At 48.4% G+C, this 16,799-nt stretch overlaps 1 protein-coding gene across 4 annotated transcripts in view; it reads left to right on the forward strand.

The window, feature by feature from the left end:
* The window catches only part of RHBDD1 (rhomboid domain containing 1), a 152,837-nt gene that overhangs the window by 102,382 nt on the left and 33,656 nt on the right, over nucleotides 1-16,799 (forward strand). The window lies entirely within an intron of this gene.

The raw sequence follows: 16,799 nt of genomic DNA on the forward strand, positions 1-16,799 counted from the left end.
GCTGACCGTGTACCCACCTAGCTGCCCACCCCGAGAGCCCCCTTTTGTCCCCATGGGCTAGTTGGTAGCAGAATGGCTTTCTCGCCCACTGCGGACTTGAGGGTCCAAGGCGAGGAGGGCCCTGATGCCTCGAAGCCTTTCCACGGTCTTGATAGATGGCCAGTGTGTTTCTCATCCAGGATGCCTTTTATGTGGCACTGGGTGTGACGGTTTAATTGTTAGGATTCTGACCTTCCTGTGCCGAACGCTCAAAGTTCTAAGCACACTTTGCTGTCAGTGTAGGCCTTTAATTTTGCTTTGAAATTAGCTGGGCATTTGCTCGCTCTTGAACCCAGAGGGAGGAGAAGTCATCCGAGGGACCCAGAATTCTTTGTTGGAAGGTTCACTGCCTACCAGCCGCACATTCAAAGACAAGCCACAGCTGTACCAGTCTGCTTATGTGCTGCCTGAGCACGTCTGACAGTTCCCTGTGGCCGCCTGAGCATCAGGGTGACCCTGTGGCTTGAAGCCTTGCCGGAGCAGGTGCACTGCTGATGCTCTGAACTCCTGGGCCTGTTGGCAGAGCGGTAACTGTCTGGTCCCATGGCTTGATCTCATTTGGAGCCGGGATGCAGTGTGGACAGGAGCAGGAATGAAGGCCCCGAGTCTTTGGCACCAGGGACACAGTGAAAGTGTAACAGCACGGTCTGCTCTGTGTCCTCAAGGTAAACCCAAGTGCGGTTTCAGACGGCACCTGCTCAGGTGCAGAGCGACTGTCCATCGTGCTGGGGGCCTCAGCCTGCACCGTGCGGTTATCTGGATGCTGCAGCCATTCCCCAAACTCCACTAGACAGAAAGACCGAGGGTGCCCGGTCCATGATTTCCTAGGTGCACAGCAAGACTTGCTTCCATTGCTTTAGCTTCCACCTTAGCTCCTCCAGAACCGTCCTTTCCCTGGGGGGAAGTGAAAAGAAACCAATCTGAATTCAGGTATCAGGTCTCTGTCTTGTTGTGGGTGGAGGGGTTGGGAGTGGTCACCTGGGGCCTTGGGCGGTGCTTCTAGACCTGCAGGAAGTCCTGTGACCAGCCTGCTGTGGGCATTTGGAGCAAGGACTTCTGGCCTGGGCTGAGCACAATGCAGTTCTTGTGAAATTTTTTTTTTTTGCACTTGGTGCATATATAAAACTTGCGCTTGATTTATTCTACCCCCTCTGCCCTTTAAAGAGGCATCATCTTTTGCTAAGAGGCCCCAAGCCAACAGGGCAGTGCTAAGAGGGCATGTGTTTGGTATAAGACATAGATTCTTAGCGCTGCAACAAGACCGGCCTGACACATTAGACTCAGAAAACAAGCCACCACTCTCCTGAGGCACCTATCTTCAAGGAAAAGGGACCTTTGGGGTCATTTTGTTCTGTGCCTTTGTTTTCAAAATGAGGACTTTGAGGCCCAGCAAGGCAGAACTTGCATCTCTGGTTTCAGCTCCTTTTGTTTTGTATTCAAGACAGTCTTGCCTTCATGGCTGCCTCCTCTTTTTCTCTGTAAACATTAATATGAAATATATTTGCTTTGCTTTTAGCCTTACTGCCCCCTGTGTGTCCAAAATAGCCGCTGGAATTCATGAGAATGTTATGTCCTCAGATGTTTATAATCCGAAAGAATCCCTTATGGTTGTTGTTTTTTTTTTTTTTTTTTTTTTTTTTTTTAATACTAAAACTACTTTTATGTTGGAAAGGCAAGCCAAGTTCACAATGCAGCAATTACAATGTGATGCATTATGTATAATTTGTAGTGCGCCCCAGGAGCAATGGTAAACCATGAAATGCCGTCCGGGCCCCACAGCATAATTAGCAGGATCAAACGCTGCCCAGAGAGAAACACAATAGTTGTTGTCCCAGGTCAATAAAAGTAAGGAGAAGTTACAATAAAAGCAGTACACCCCCAATTATATAAAAAGCAGCCCCTATATCAGGCTGCAAATATGTCAAGAACCTTCACTGCTAATTGAGGAAACCTTTTGAGGTTGAACCGCTCATAAATTCGCGCTGGGAATGCCCCATTGTTCTGAGGTTATGAGTCTTGTCTTTGAAATGTAGCCATTGTACTTTTATATTACATTCCTCCAAGAGCACCACTGTAAACATGAAGGGTTTGCATTTTAGCATAAATTTGAACAATGTGGTTTGAAAAGAGCTCGCCACATCAAAGGGAGGCTGTTTGGACATGTTTTATAAATTCTTTTTTCTATAGTATTTAAAGCTACAAATGACTCATGGAAGTATGTTCCATTTAGATCCAATCCGCTGTCTTGGGTAGCATCCTCGCTGGGGCTTTGACTGCCCTTGTTTTTTCTTCCCTAAGAGTGTCTCTGTTGGAAAACAAGTCTAAGCCTTTGGTCAAGTCCATTGCCCTTAATCTACAACCTTCAGGTCCATGGAGACAATTCTGGAAACATTGTTATACGTGATCTAAATAGCAACAAATCTCGTGCCTGAATTTTCATGGGGTTTTTTTGGGGTTTTTTTTTTTTTTTGGTCTTTTGCCTTTTTAGGGCCCCACCTGCACATATGGAGGTTCCCGGGCTAGGGGTCCAATCCGAGCTACAGCTGCTGGCCTATGCCAGAGCCACAGCAACGCCAGATCTGAGCCCCATCTGCGACCTACGCCACAGCTCATGGCAATGCCGGATCCTTAACCCACTGAGCGAGGCTGGGTATTGAACCTGCATCCTCATGGTTCCTAGTCGGATTCGTTTCTGCTGCACCAAGACAGTAACTCCTTTTTTTAAAAAAAAACTCAAAATCCCCCCCACCATATTAACTTGCAATTTTTTCCTTTTCCCATGTAGCAGTTACAGGTCCCCATCCCACCCCCACCCCACACGTACCCTTATTGCCTCCTATTTTTTTAAAAAGGGCCATTCATTTGTTTGTGTTTTTTTTTGCCGAGCTCCTGGCTAAGAAGAGGAAAGGTGGGGGTGGGAAGGGATGTGGGCGTGGTCTCCAGAGGCGGGGGGCGTGGTCTCCAGAGCCAGAGGGGGGTGTGGGCGTGGTCTCCAGAGCCAGAGGAGGGGGTGTGGGCGTGGTCTCCAGCGCAGCACAGGGGAGTGTGAGGAGCACTGGCTTGGACCCGGCCCCTGGGATCCAGACCTGAGTGACACGCCTTCTGTGATTCTCAGTCTGGCCGTCTGAAAAGGAGGGGAGCAGTGATTCCTCTGCACCTCCCTCGCCCCCTCCCTTCCATTCCTGCTGGTCAGCTTATTTATTCACCCCTGAGAGGAGAACGAGAACACAGGGCCTCTCTGTCCTCACCCCAGGGGCTTACCGCTAAGCAGGGTGCCTGGGATCATGGGTGTCCTTGTAATTCCTAACTGTGGCTTCTTGTGCTTTGAAGAGAGGGGACATGGCCTTGGGAGAGCGTAGGGCAGAGGGGGTCGGGTGTTTGAGCTGAGAGCTGGATCACCTGGGAGTTGGCTGGGTACCAAGTTGGATCTTTGTTCTTGGATAGAAGGAAACTCCTGGAGAGCTTCGGGCCCAGGATAAAGTTGATGAGATGTGTGTTTTGGAAAGCCCTCCAGCCTCCCTGTGGGGAATGGCTGGTTGGGACAGCGGGAGTGAAGGCAGGGTGCCATTCAGGAGCCCGGACTCCAGTCCAGGCTCTGGAGGCTCAGGCAGGGCTGGGGACACAGCAAGGGCCAGGGTGGGGTGACTCGGGGGAACGTTCAGGTTCCAGTGACAGATGTGGGGACGGGTTGAGGAAGGGGACGCTATCCAGCATGGCTAGGATCTGGACAAGTGTGACTCACTGGATGGCCGCTGGGGACGTTCATGGGGCAGGCAACCCGGAAGGGGTTATTAATATAATAACAGGAACCACTGGCCCCTGATGGCTTCACGCCAGACGCTGGTGTCCTTTAATTCCTGCCACTCAAGAGCACATCCACGGGGTAGTTTCTGCATCACACAGATGAGAAAAGCCAGGGTTGGTGATTTGTTCAAGGGCACAGAGGAAGGGGCAGAGCCGGCATTCAAGGTCATCTGTGCAGCACCAGAGCCCATTCCCTTTGACAGCTCCCCACCGGAACTGGGGGGCCACGGGGCGCTTCTATAAACATTGAGACCCACTTCAGACTCCAAGGGGAGGCTTGGATTCCTCAGGATGAAATCCCTGAAAGAGAAAACAATGATGTCTGTGACACAACCCAAGCAGGAGGGACCTGGTTCTGGTTCTGCCTCTTTAGCTGTGCAAAACAGGAGACCCGTTCACCCTCTCTGGGCTTCTGTTTCCCAGCTCGGAAATGAGTAGATCGAGGCCACCATCCCAAGTCCTCCCCCTCCCTGCTCTGAAAACGCCTGATTTTTTATGATGCGCCGGGTGCAGCTCACACAGAATCTCCTTCCCACACTTGATACAATCTTTAAAGCTTCCTTCCTAAAGCTATAGCTAGACTTTTCGATACTAGCTTTTTCTCTGGCCCCAGCACACACTTAGATATTCCCCAAAGATCCTCAGAGAACACCTTCTTTCTCCCTGCTTATCTAAATCATCAGTTATCCAAGGTAAGCCTAATTCTAGATTCCTGACTTGGAATGTAAAGTCCAAAAGATTTTGTTCTCAGGAGTCCCTTTCAGTTCATCTTCCTAGAAATCAACGAGCAGACATGTGAGAATGAGCCGTTGTGGTTGTTATTGAATCTCTCTCCACAGTGCAGGCTGTTTTAGAACCACCTCTGAGCAATTCTAGGGTAGTCGGGGGGGCTGTATCCAGGATGAGGCGCTCCCCGTCCTCTGGGCGGCCGGGAGGCTTGTTTGTTGGAGAAGTTTCACTCACAAGGAGTGTACATTACAGGGTACTCGTGTCCCGCCTCCCCTCCCTTAAGGGATCAGAGCTTGATGGGGATGGGGTGAGTCAATCAGACCTAAAAGAACACACACGGAACAGCTGTCAAGCTCAGGGTTCGGTTAAGAACCATCAAGTGCAAAAGACAAGCATGTTTTTAAGATGCCTGTCCTGTTTCTGGGATGGTTTATTGCATCACAGAAAGTCCCAGCTCTCCCACTTGCAGGCCAGCAACGGCCCCCGTGAAGAAGTCTCTGCTCCCCGCGCAGAGAGCAGGGCTCCCGGCCGCGTGTGTTTCTCCGCATGACCCTCACGGCCACGTGTCTCCCAGACCTCATCCTTACGGAGAGCCAGAGGCCTGTCCTTCTCACCTCCCACGTTACCTGGGCCTTGGCCGAGGAGCCCACCCACCATTCCAAATCCATCGGGCTCCTGCTGTTGATGTGGTTATCATTCCTCTTCCAGTTGCATTCTGTCTCTCTCTCCTGCCCCCTCCCTCTCCCTCCAGCCTTTTCATTTTTTTTTTCACCCCAGCAAGTGCATCTGGCCTAGGCCCTGGCATTGCTCTGTGTCCTCGCAGGGTTAGGCTGGTTCTCCGATGCCCTCCCCATCCTCCACCCCGGCCCTGCCACGGGGCACCTGGAAAGCCAGCTGTGATGCCCCCTTGTTGCAGGCTTTTCTCAGAACAGTTTATCTTCCTCTGTTTACACCTGTGAGAGAAGCCTACCGGTGGCTTCCAGCTTTTGTGAGAGCTTCGAATCACGATGTCCTCCTTGGCTGCTCAGCATCTCAGGGACAGTTTCCTGGGTCAGGGATGGTTTTTATAATTACGTGTTGATAGCGGTGTCTCTCGACATGTAGGTAGGCCCCATTCAGGCTGACAGTATTGGAAAAGTAGCACTAATTTGGATTTTTATACGGTCTTTACAGCACAGATGTGCGTACCACCTCTTAGCCTATTTCTAGATACTGAAGTTCTCTAATGGCTTGGAATCCAGAGCCCAGACAGACCTCGAGCATTTGGAAGAGGAAACAAATAGACCGAATGGTATTCTGAAGCCTCCTGTCACCCATTCCCCCCGTTTATGTTACGCTTGTTATTGGCAGCAGCTCCCCATGTAAGTTTCTTTGTCCCTTCCCAAAGTTCTCCTCCTGGCCCTCTGTCTTTTCCCCCTTATTCTTTGATTTTCTAGCATGATATTTACTGGGGTTTTTGTTTGTTTAATGTTAAAAGGAATTTTAGGAGGTGGAGGTTTCTGAGGGAAACACTGGCTAATTCCAAATGCTCTATGATTATAAAAATTCACAGAAACATTACCTTTGGGCCTTTGCTTCAAGAGCCGGAAGTCGGGCTGTTTCTGATGTGAAACTCAAGTGGGAGCGAGTGGAGAAAACACAGGACAGATCCAGATGTCACCTGCGGTGCTTCTCTCTGCCTCTGTCTGCACAGGGCATCTGAGAATCTGGCCAAAGAGCAAGGGTGTCAGGGATGTTTCTGAGAGCAGGACCTGCCCAGCGTGAGAGAGGGGGTACTGTTCTCGCCCGCGGAAGGAGGGAGCTGCCGGCCCAGGCGGAACCTGCTGAACCACCAAGTACCAAGCTGCCGGCTCCAAAGATGCCTTTGTGGCTTCTCCCATCCCAGGCCGCCCAGGACAGCAGCAGCGAGGTGTCTGCGGTCATAGGCTCAGGAATTAAAAACAGTCTCTGGGGAGGAACCACTGGTGCTGGCGACCTTTGCAGATTATGGCCTCACAGAGTACTCACTAATACGCCTCCACACTTTGAACCACTAACTGGGGCCCAGTCCAGACCAGCGTTCGATGCCCTCCTGGATCCTGCTTCCCACCCCCGCCCACCCGCCACGTCTTCTGGGGTAGGACCAGGAGAGGGGCAGAAAGAAAGAGGATTGGGTGTCGGGGGTGGGGGGGGTGTCAGGTGAAAATGTAAGGCAGGGAACAGACTACTTTGATTCGGTTTAAAGCAAGTCATTTTTAGTATTACTGCATCCAGGATGAGTTGTCGTCTTATCACAGATTGTATCTGTTTATCTCTTCTCGTTTGGAGTTCGAGCGATACAGATCATTCCAGTAAGAAGCGCTCAGCTACGCCAGGCAGCGTGCACCATAGCCAGAGAAAATTCTGAGCTCAGAGCTGGTGAAAAGCTCTCTATCCGCATCCGTATCTACCACCGCATCTGTATCTCCCCCAGGGCCTCTCTGCTCTGGAAGAAATCTGATATGACACAGAAACTGCTAGATGCTGGCAAATAATCCCCGGGTTTCAGACCATCTAGACAATAAACAACTCCATAATATTCAGTGCAGCAGCTTCTGTAGAGCCCATCTGTTTCAAAATAACCCTAATTCTGCTTACAATGCGGAATGCTTTGTTGACTGGAATTTGTCCTAGTTTTTCTTCAGCCGATTCAGAGCCATGGGCCTCTGGCTCCACCTGCTGGCAAGTGGAAGGACTGGAGTGAAACCCAGAGTGGATGCTTTCAGTTGAAAGACAAATCTGAGCTGTAGTTCAGGGATTCTAAAGGCTGGGATAGCTCAGAATCACCGGGGAGTTCATTAAAATACAGTGGCCTAGGCTCCAGGCCAAGCCTGCTGAGTCGGAAACTCTCAGACAGCTCTCCTGGTGATTGATACACCAACATCAGAGAACCACCTGGAATTCAGAGTCACCTGGAATTCAGGGACCTGAACCAGCAAGGTCAAGGATGACCCCACCATATCCCGCTCACCTGCAAACCGGGAAAGTGACCAAGCCTCCTTGAGGTGCCCACTCCTGTCTCTTCCAGTTAGTTTATCCTGGTACCTCTTGGTGATAGAGTCAAAGCTTTATTCCCTGGGAACACATCAAAATAGTCTTTGTAAAGTGGAAGAACCTGGCAAACACTCCTTAACCCAGTGCTCAAGGTTATTTCTCGGGTGATAAGTCCTGTGATCGCGTGACATGACAGGAAGGGCACGTCCCGCTCTGGTCTTCTCCCCAAAACCTTAACTCCAGTCTAACGAGGAGGAGAAACATCAGACAAACCAAATTGGGGAACACGTTGCAGGCTGGTACGTCTCAAAATTGTCAAGGTTATGGGAAATAAGAAAAGACTGTGAAAGTACCACAGGCCAGAAGGGACTAAGGAAGGCTGACAGCTAAATGGACTGTTGGATCCTAGAACAGAAAAGGAAGTGAGTGGAAACACCAGTGAGCTTCAAGCAAAGTCTGGAATTTAGTGAATAGTAATATACCTGTCTGTACCTGGTTGGTTTTGACAACTGGATCATGATAGTGTAAGGTATCCGGCTGTATTCTCTTTGTAACTTTTCTGTAAATCTCAAATTATTACACAGTAGAAAGTTTATTTTAAAAACGTGAGGGGGAGTGGGCAGGGTGGCCTGAATTAAACCACATGAGGTAGCAGAAGTTGCCAAGGACAACCGCGTGGCCAGTTCTCAGCCCAGCTGTTGGAAGTCACAGCCAGGCTGGCCGGAAGGGCCGGCATACCCTGGGCAGAGGACTGATCAGACCGTAGGTGGTAGAGGAGGCAGGTGTGGCCCACCTGCCCTCTGCCCGCTTAGGCCAGTGGACCCTGATGTTTCACAGGGACCAAACAGCCATGGCATCTTGCACCTCTCTGCGGAGGTTGAAAATGTCTTCTCCAGCCCCCTCATTGTACAATTGAGGAGCCTCAGGCCCAGGGAAGAGAAGCGACTTGTCCAAAGTCCTGGTAGAGATGCAAACCCATATCTAGTAAGTGTGCTCTTTTTCCACAGTAACTCCTGATGATTTGATATATTATCTGCATCAGAAACGCCTGGGCGGTGCTCATTAAAATACAGCTTCCTGGGCTCTGACCACTTAATGCAAAAGAATCTCTGGTAGTAGGATCTAGTAAACCTGCATTTTTTAAAAAATTTTTTTTATTTTTAATTTTTTTTTTGTCTTTTTGCCTTTTCTAGGGCCGCTCCTGCAGCATACGAAGGTTCCCAGGCTAGGAGTGGAATCCGAGCGATAGCCACCGGCCTATGCCAGAGCCACAGCAACACAGGATCCCAGCCACATCTGCAAGCTACACTGCAGCTCACGGCAACGCTGGATCCTTAACCCACTGAGCAAGGTCAGGGATCGAACCCGAAACCTCAGCGTTCCTAGTCAGATTCATTAACCACTGAGCCACGACGGGAACTCCGTGAACCTGCATTTTTAACAAATTCTCCATCATTATGCACAGGAAAGTTTAAGAATCACTGCGGCTGGAGTTCTCTGGTGGCTCAGCAGGTTAAGGATCTGGTGTTGTCACTGCTGTGGCCCAGGTTTGATCTCTGGCCCTGGGGACTTCCATATACAGTGGGTTCCGCCAAAAACAAAACAACAACAACAAAACCAACCCAAAAAGAATCACTGCAGCAAACTGGACAACTGTCCCATTTACTGAATCTCCAAGACCATCTGGATTTGCCTAAATCTCTTGCATTAGGGCTACTGAAGGGCAGGGACCCGGGCTGTGACTCCTGCCTTTGTTGGCCATTTGGTTGTTATTCTGTGGAAACTGCTCCTAGGGCATGGTTGGCTGCTGAGGGCCAGCTAGGGGAGAATATAAAGCCACAGCTGTTCTTCTATGATGATGCCACAGCAAGTGGCGAGCAGCAGGGCCTGAACCCAACCTGACTCAGGAGGAGGCAAGTCTGTATCTTTTTTAGCTCAATTTATTATAGTTTAAATATTTATTTTAGTTAAACAGTCCCTTACCCATTCCCTGTCCTTTTCAAAAATAATTAAGTTACCATTTACTCAGAGAAAAGTCCATGATCACATGGAGACTTGTTTTCATCGTGCTCAGTGGGTTAAGAACCCGGCTAGTATCCAGAGGATGTGGGTTCGATCCCTGGCCTTGCTCAGTGGGTTATGGATCCAGTGTTGCTGCAAGCTGTGATGTAGGTCACAGATGTGGCTCAGATCTGTGTGGCTGTGGCTGTGGTGCAGGCTGGCAGCGGCAACTCTGATTTGACCCCTAGCCCAGGAATTTCCATATGCCACAGGTGTGGCCATAAAAAGAAAAAGGAAAAGAAAAAGAAAAATGTTCTCACATCTCTGATTTCTCTCTGTCATCCCAACTAGGCACATAGGGTCTTTTGGGTACCAGGCAATGAGAATATGGAAACAAAGGGAGCCCAGCGTCTAGTTTTCCAAAAGTTTTCCTATGTCTGTCTAGTGGCTATCACTAGGTGATTTTGAATTAAAAAAAAAAAAAAAAAGTTACAGTCCCAAAGGATATGGAACTGGGGAGGATATTCTTGGAGATGTCAACCTCACTTCAGTTTCCAGAATCAGCCGATGTGATTGGGTAAACACCATCGAGGCACCTCAGGACTGCTGACCACAGAGCATCACAGAAAAACTGAAACATCCTAAGGCCATTGAATGCATACATGAAAATCATCCCTAATCTCATTAAAATCCCTCTCGATAAAGTGTTAAGGTGGTGACAGAATTGTGAAAGGAGTTAAGACAGATTTATTTAAAAAATGGAAAATCCCTTTAGTATTAAAATCTACATCCATTTGTGTAAAGAAATACATGCTTCCTGTTACAGTGATTCCTAATGGGAGATAGATTCTTCCTAAACCTCTCTCCTTGCTGCTCCTGCAGCCCATTGAGAATGATTTCTGTAAGAAGTTATAAGCTGTCTCTGTTTTGAAAAATACGTGATATAATTAATTACCAAGGCTGACTTTTGCATGTCTGTGGGCCCATCTCTAAAACCTTGTCCAAGGAAATCCTAATTCCAGATACGCTGTGATCCAGAAAACCTTACTGTTTGCAATAAACCTTATCTAAAGCAGAGGGTCAATTTTCCTGCTGCTTTTTAAACAGATCCTGCCTCCAAATCCTGTTTAAAGCAATAGCATTGTTCCAGTTTACAGATTCTGGTTGGGATTAAGGAAAACAACTCACATACCTCAGGTGCGGAGCAAGTAGAAAGGGGTGCCTTTGACTCTTGACCCAGCCACTACCTGCCACGTGGCCTTGGCAGGTTCTTTGAAACCTTCGAGCCTCAACTCCTCTCTCTGTAAAGGAGACAGGGAAATTCCACTCGGAGGGATAAGTGGAATAAACCCACAGAGAGTGAAATGGAGACTCTCACACACAAAATAGAACATGAAGCTTCTCACAAAGCGTCCGTGTTGTATGAATCCACTTAGGGGCAAAAATAGACAGAGTGGATCTCTGCCATGAGAAGTCAGCGAGCCACCTCTGGAAGGGGGCACGGGGGCGGCTTATGAACACCGGGAATATTCTGCATTTTGGTCTGGATGTTGGTCCTGTACATTCAGCTCATGAAAATTCAGTTGTACGCTTTCTAAGGGCGAGCGAGCGTGTAAGCAGCTGCTCAGCAAGCCTTCCTCCTCTCCCCCTTGACTGCCTCTTTTTGTTCTAGAGGTCGGGCCATTTGTTGTCTTTATCGCCAAAAAACACGAGGCCTGACACAGCAGACCCAATATTTTAGGTTACTCAGGTTGCTCACTGGCATATAGCTTGTTGATTTTAAGTCAGTTGTGGCCATTAAAGATCCCCAAATTAACCACCTAGAACAGGGAGAAAAGTACCACAGGGAAACAGCACCGGAGTTGATTTCCATTCCAAAGCGGCTCATTTGGGGATTGCAGATTCTGTGTTAGAAGGAAGAAGTCCCCACTGTCGCTGACCGGATTGGCTGAAGAGTGGAAATAGTTTTCCTCTCTCCAGTCCCTTTCTGGTAAACCCTAATGAAACTGCCATCTCTACGAAAGTTAGGAGATTTTAGGTGGACTTCAAACTCTTTTTAAAGAGTTGAGTGGATGGATGGATCAGTCGTTATAATCCGTGACACAGAAAGTCAAGTCGTCTTGTTGTCCTTGGATACCTCCCCTTTTCAAAGAATATTTTACTAATTGTTGGACTTGGGGTTTCTCCCAGGCCCTTTTAGTCTCAGTAAATGACTTTGCAGGATCTTGTGAGAAAGCATTTGGGAAGCTTTATAATTCATGGAATTCTAATAAAGTAACATTTGAAAGAGAATGTGAGTCCCAAGCTGCCGCTGTCATTTGACAAAGGAAATCCCGGAGAATACTGGTGATTCACTTAGAGGTTTCTTGGCTTAAAAAAAAATTTTTTTTTAAAGCGATTGCCTCTCTAGGTCCCTAACTTAAAGGAAAGCTATGCCATCCTGCAACTTCACTTTAGTATAATTTCGCTGAATGGCATAGAGTCTCATCAGACCATCGGCAGATTCTGTGAATACCAGCAAGTTAAACATCTCTATTTACAGGGATGGCGAACCATAGGGGAAATGGCCATCAACCCATGGCAGTCTTTTTAGCGATTCTTATGAGGCTGAAATTGCTTCTCCTCCCTTAGAGGGAAGATGCAGCGGTTCCTGCATTATACATAAGGGTAGAGAACGGAAAATTTTTCCATCAAGAACCACAAATCAATAAATCTTATGATCTCCCTCCTGGTGCTATAATTGAGCTAAATCTTCTTAAACCGAGCACTGTTCCTGAGGTTCTTTGAAGCATGCTCAGTGTTTCTTTGAGTAAAATTGAGGGCTGACCTCTGATTCTAAGAACACAGAAGCAAGGCTCATAAATACTAATATTTTATACCAGGTTCATCAGAGCAGGGCCATTTGCCCCCCGGCCTGGAAATGTTCGACGCACAATTTAACTCAGTGGAGAAAAGAACGTCTCAGCTGGGTTCTCCAGCTTTGCCAATGCCCCAAAGGTTCCTCCTTATTACAAGAGGGTGCTGCCACCTGGAGGCTGTGAATTACTGGCTTTGTATCTGTTTCTTAGAGGGCACATTTTTAGGAAGTCCTGACTGTGTGCACTGCCAGTTGGTCCTCAAACAGAATTGGGCTTTATCTTTTAAGAAGTCATTGCTCTCTTTTTTTTTTTTTTTTTAATTTTTGGCCATGCTTGCAGCATGCACAAGTCCCCAGGCCAGGGATCGAACCCGAGACAGAGCAGCAGCCCGAGCCACAGCACTGGCAATGACAGATCCTTAACCCACTGAGCCACTAGGGAACTCCATTGATCATTTTATTTTGAATCCATCTTAGTCAACGATAATAACAAGGGGCCATTTAACACCTGCTTCCCAATGATATTAGAGGGGACAAGTTCTAACATCCATGCTTCTCAGACATTAACTGAGCACCCGACACTCAGCCAGGCATTGTGCACACCTCAGCTCCTCTTTTCCCCTCAGTAGTCCAGCCAAGGAGTGACGCTTACTCTCCCCATTTTAGAGATAAGGAAACTAAGGCCGAGGGAAGGTAACCTCCTTGCTCAAGGATGGTAGCTCTCCTGGAGGAGGCAGGCCGTCATCCCAGTCGTCAAACTCCAGAGTCATGGCGGGGACCCTGGCAGTCACCTTGTGCCCCAGCCGTCCCTGGCACGTGAACCAGGCAGGGCCTGCAGAAACGAAGACTTGCCTGGATGTCCCCTCTGCCTTTAGGCAGGGCTGGAGGCGTCTCCCGTTTCCCTACCAACACTTTTTCCAGGACACCCTCGGGGACTCCTCCTCTCACCCTCCAGCGGAGGCCCACCCGGTTCCTTTTCTAGGAACTTAATACGGGTAAGCACAGATTCAGAGCCCATTTCTTAGACCCTTTGAGAAATGCTTGCAGAGGATCCTGGAGGCTAAAGAGGGAAGTAAGAGAGCATGTGACAGAAGCAGAAAATACAGAAATAGCTTAAAAAATAAATGAAAAGGTGAAGAATTGGAAGACGGAGTTTAGCTGAGACCAAGTGGAGTAGCTGGGAGGCCTGGTTCCTAGTGTGGCACTGACCCAAAGCACAGATGAGACCTCCAATCCGTCATTGCCTTCCGAGACATCAAGATTAATTTAGGCTTGAAAACTTCTCAGGAAAATTGACTGACTGATATCCATGAGGACGCAGGTTCGATCCCTGGCCTTGCTCAGTGGGTTAAGGATCTGGCGTTGTCTCTGGTGTAGGTGTAGATGTGGTTTGGCTCCCAAGTTGCTGTGGCTGATGTGTAGGCTGGTGGCTACAGTTCCGATTTGACCCCTAGCCTGGGAACCTCCGTATGTCACGGGTGCGGCCCTGAAACGATTAAAAAAAAAAAGGAAGGGACTGTAAGTGTGTGTGAATGACTGGGTCACTTTGCTGTGCTACAGAAATTAGCACAATATTGTACATCGACTATAATTTTAAGCAATATAAATACGAAGTAAATAAAATATATCAAAAGAGAAATACACAATAGAATGGATGGCCAATGGGGTCCTGCTATATAGCACAGGGAACTGTGTCCAGTCTCTTTGGGATAGAGCTTGATGGGAATTACATGTGTGTGTATATGTATATATATATATGGCTGGGTCACTTTACAGCAGAAATTGGCACAACACTGTAAATCAACTATACTTTAAAAAAAACTAAAGTAATAATAAAATAATCCAAAAATAATAAAATAATCATAAAAGAAGACGTCTCTCTTGTAAAGAGAGACTGTTGTTCCTCTCCTGATGTGAGTTTTCTGCTGCAGCGTGTGGCATTTCTTCCGCTGGCTCCATCCTGGTTCTCCTCAAGTGCCCCATGCCAGGGTCCAGAGAGCCCCAGTACAGGCTGTGCATCTTTTTTCCCTTCGTGGAAGAGGCCTTTTCCTTCAGACACACTGTGATTGCCTTTGGGAGCCTACACACTTTTTCAGCCTCCGTGGGCTCGTGACCTGTGGCCCAGAGTCCAGATGCCACGTTGAGCCTGCCTCTGCCTCTGCCCACAGCCAGGCCTCATGGTCCCCTGCCCGGCTGGAACCGGCTGTCACGCTGGCCTGAGCTCATAAGTGCAATTAAGAATGGACTTGTTTAAAAAAAAACAACTGTTAAAGGAAAAAGCAGGATTTGGATCTCATCACACAAAGCAATTGGAAGCATTAAACTAATGGTCATTGGATTCACAAAGGTCTCTGTAATTTCCAAGTGTTTACCATTTTGAACAGAAAGTCCTTTACAAATATATAGGGCAAAAACTACATTTAGTAAAACTTTTAGTCTTGTAGTGTGCATAAAATGTGGAAAGTCTTACACATGTTTGAGCATCGTCTTTAATCACAGTTGATAAAATGGCAGATATCTCACCCGTCAAAAAAAACTCGAAGTGGAGTTGACCCCTCGGGAGCGAGTGCGGGGCTCTGCCTGCCCAGCCCACTTTTGGAGGGATCCGTCAGGAAACGTTCTAAGGGGCTCAGGAGGGGTGATTTCCTCGCGCCTCACAAGAAAAGGAGAAACAAGTGTGGCTGAGTGAATGTTGGGGGTCTCTGTCACAGTGGGGAATAAAAACATAAAAAAGGGTTCCTTTCAACTGCCTTTTTAGAAATGGCTTATTGTCTGACACCTGAAATACCAATTGTGGGGAGTTCCCTGGTGGCTCAGCGGGGTAAGGATCCAGTGCTGTCATTGCTGTGGTGTGGGTTTGATCCCTAGCCTGGGAGCTTCTGCATGCCATGGGCACGGCCAATTAATTAATTAAAATACCAATTTTAAAAAAGTTCCAGTTGTGTCTTAGCAGACTGACCCTTAGTTTCACGCTGCTTTTTCAAGCATCCTTTCATCATGGTCTTAACAGTTGCCATGTCAGTACACGTCTGACGTCTCTGACAAGGTACCACACTGGGAGCCTGAGCAGGAGGAATCAGCTATTGGCTCGCTCTCCCTCCTGCTCCAGCCCCCTTGCCCACCCACCCCTCCCAGCGAGGCCAGGGCTTCCAGGGTCAGTAAAGCAGAACCTCAGGGGGCAGTGTTGAATGTGGTTGTCTGGTTGGAACATGAACCTTTAGAGGTCACGGGCACATGCTGCTGAGTCAGGCCTGTGCGTTTCTTGGACAGCTTCTGTGTGTCCCGGACTGTACTGGGGACTGGGGAGCAGAGAGAAGAGTCCCAAATGATCCCTGCCATTTAAGAGCTTCCAATCCTAGAGAGCAGCAGTGTGCCCAGTGGCTGCTCTGTCTGGCGGGATGTTGGGACTGTTGCATGATGTCTACCGAGAGGCAGGTGCTGGAAGCTGAGCTTGAATTGGGAGAGAGCCCTTCCTTTGGGGGTGGCCAGAGGGCAGTGCCATTGGGACGGGGCACTGCAAATGAGTAGGAGCTCAGGTGTTGTGGGTGATGGGAGTGGACCTTTCGGAGTGAGTTACCAGGGCTAGCAGGGGCTTAGGAGGGGAAAAGTACAACCTTTGTGGTCCACATGCTTAAAACTGAACCTGCTGTTGGAATTCCCTTTGTGGCTTAGAGAGATGAGAACCCAACTAATATCCATGAGGATGTGGGTTAGATTCCTGGCCTTGCTCAGTGGGTTAAAGATCTGGCATGGCTGTGGTGCAGACCAGCAGCTGCAGCTCTGATTCGACTCCTAACCTGGGAACCTCCATATGCTGCAAGTGCAGCCCTAAAAAATAAAGAAAAAAAAGTGAATCTACTCTTTGTGTGTCTCTATCCGTGTCTGCCTCATGGAGGCTGTTGAAGCTCTTTCATCAGGTTTAGGTTGCTGGTTCCTTGAGGTCAAGGATTGTACAGTTATTCTTCTGTTACCCCCACCCCCACCCCAACACACACAATGCCTGGAAGTTTTTTATGAAGTAATTAAAATATTTACATCATTGCAAACTTTTGGGGGGAGTCTCTTTGCAGCCCCAAGAAACCCTTTTCAGTAGTGATTTCCATGATGCTTCATACGCTCTTCAGATTTTATTCCTGCATCTTTGCCTGCCCGCCCAGATATTGGTCATTATGGTAATACAGTCCCTGCTCTGTGGGCCGCGATGCCCCATGGGTGCTTATGTGTTTCAGGCAGGCGTGATTCCCACAGGCTGGGGGGTGCAGGAGGGAGAAGATTAAAGGGAGGAAAAAGGAGACCCACAAGCTCGTCAGGAAAAACCTATGAGCACTCTCAGTGGGAACATTAGAGATGGTGACAA

Source organism: Sus scrofa, chromosome 15, assembly GCF_000003025.6.
Source record: "Sus scrofa isolate TJ Tabasco breed Duroc chromosome 15, Sscrofa11.1, whole genome shotgun sequence".
In the NCBI taxonomy this organism is placed as follows: domain Eukaryota; kingdom Metazoa; phylum Chordata; class Mammalia; order Artiodactyla; family Suidae; genus Sus; species Sus scrofa.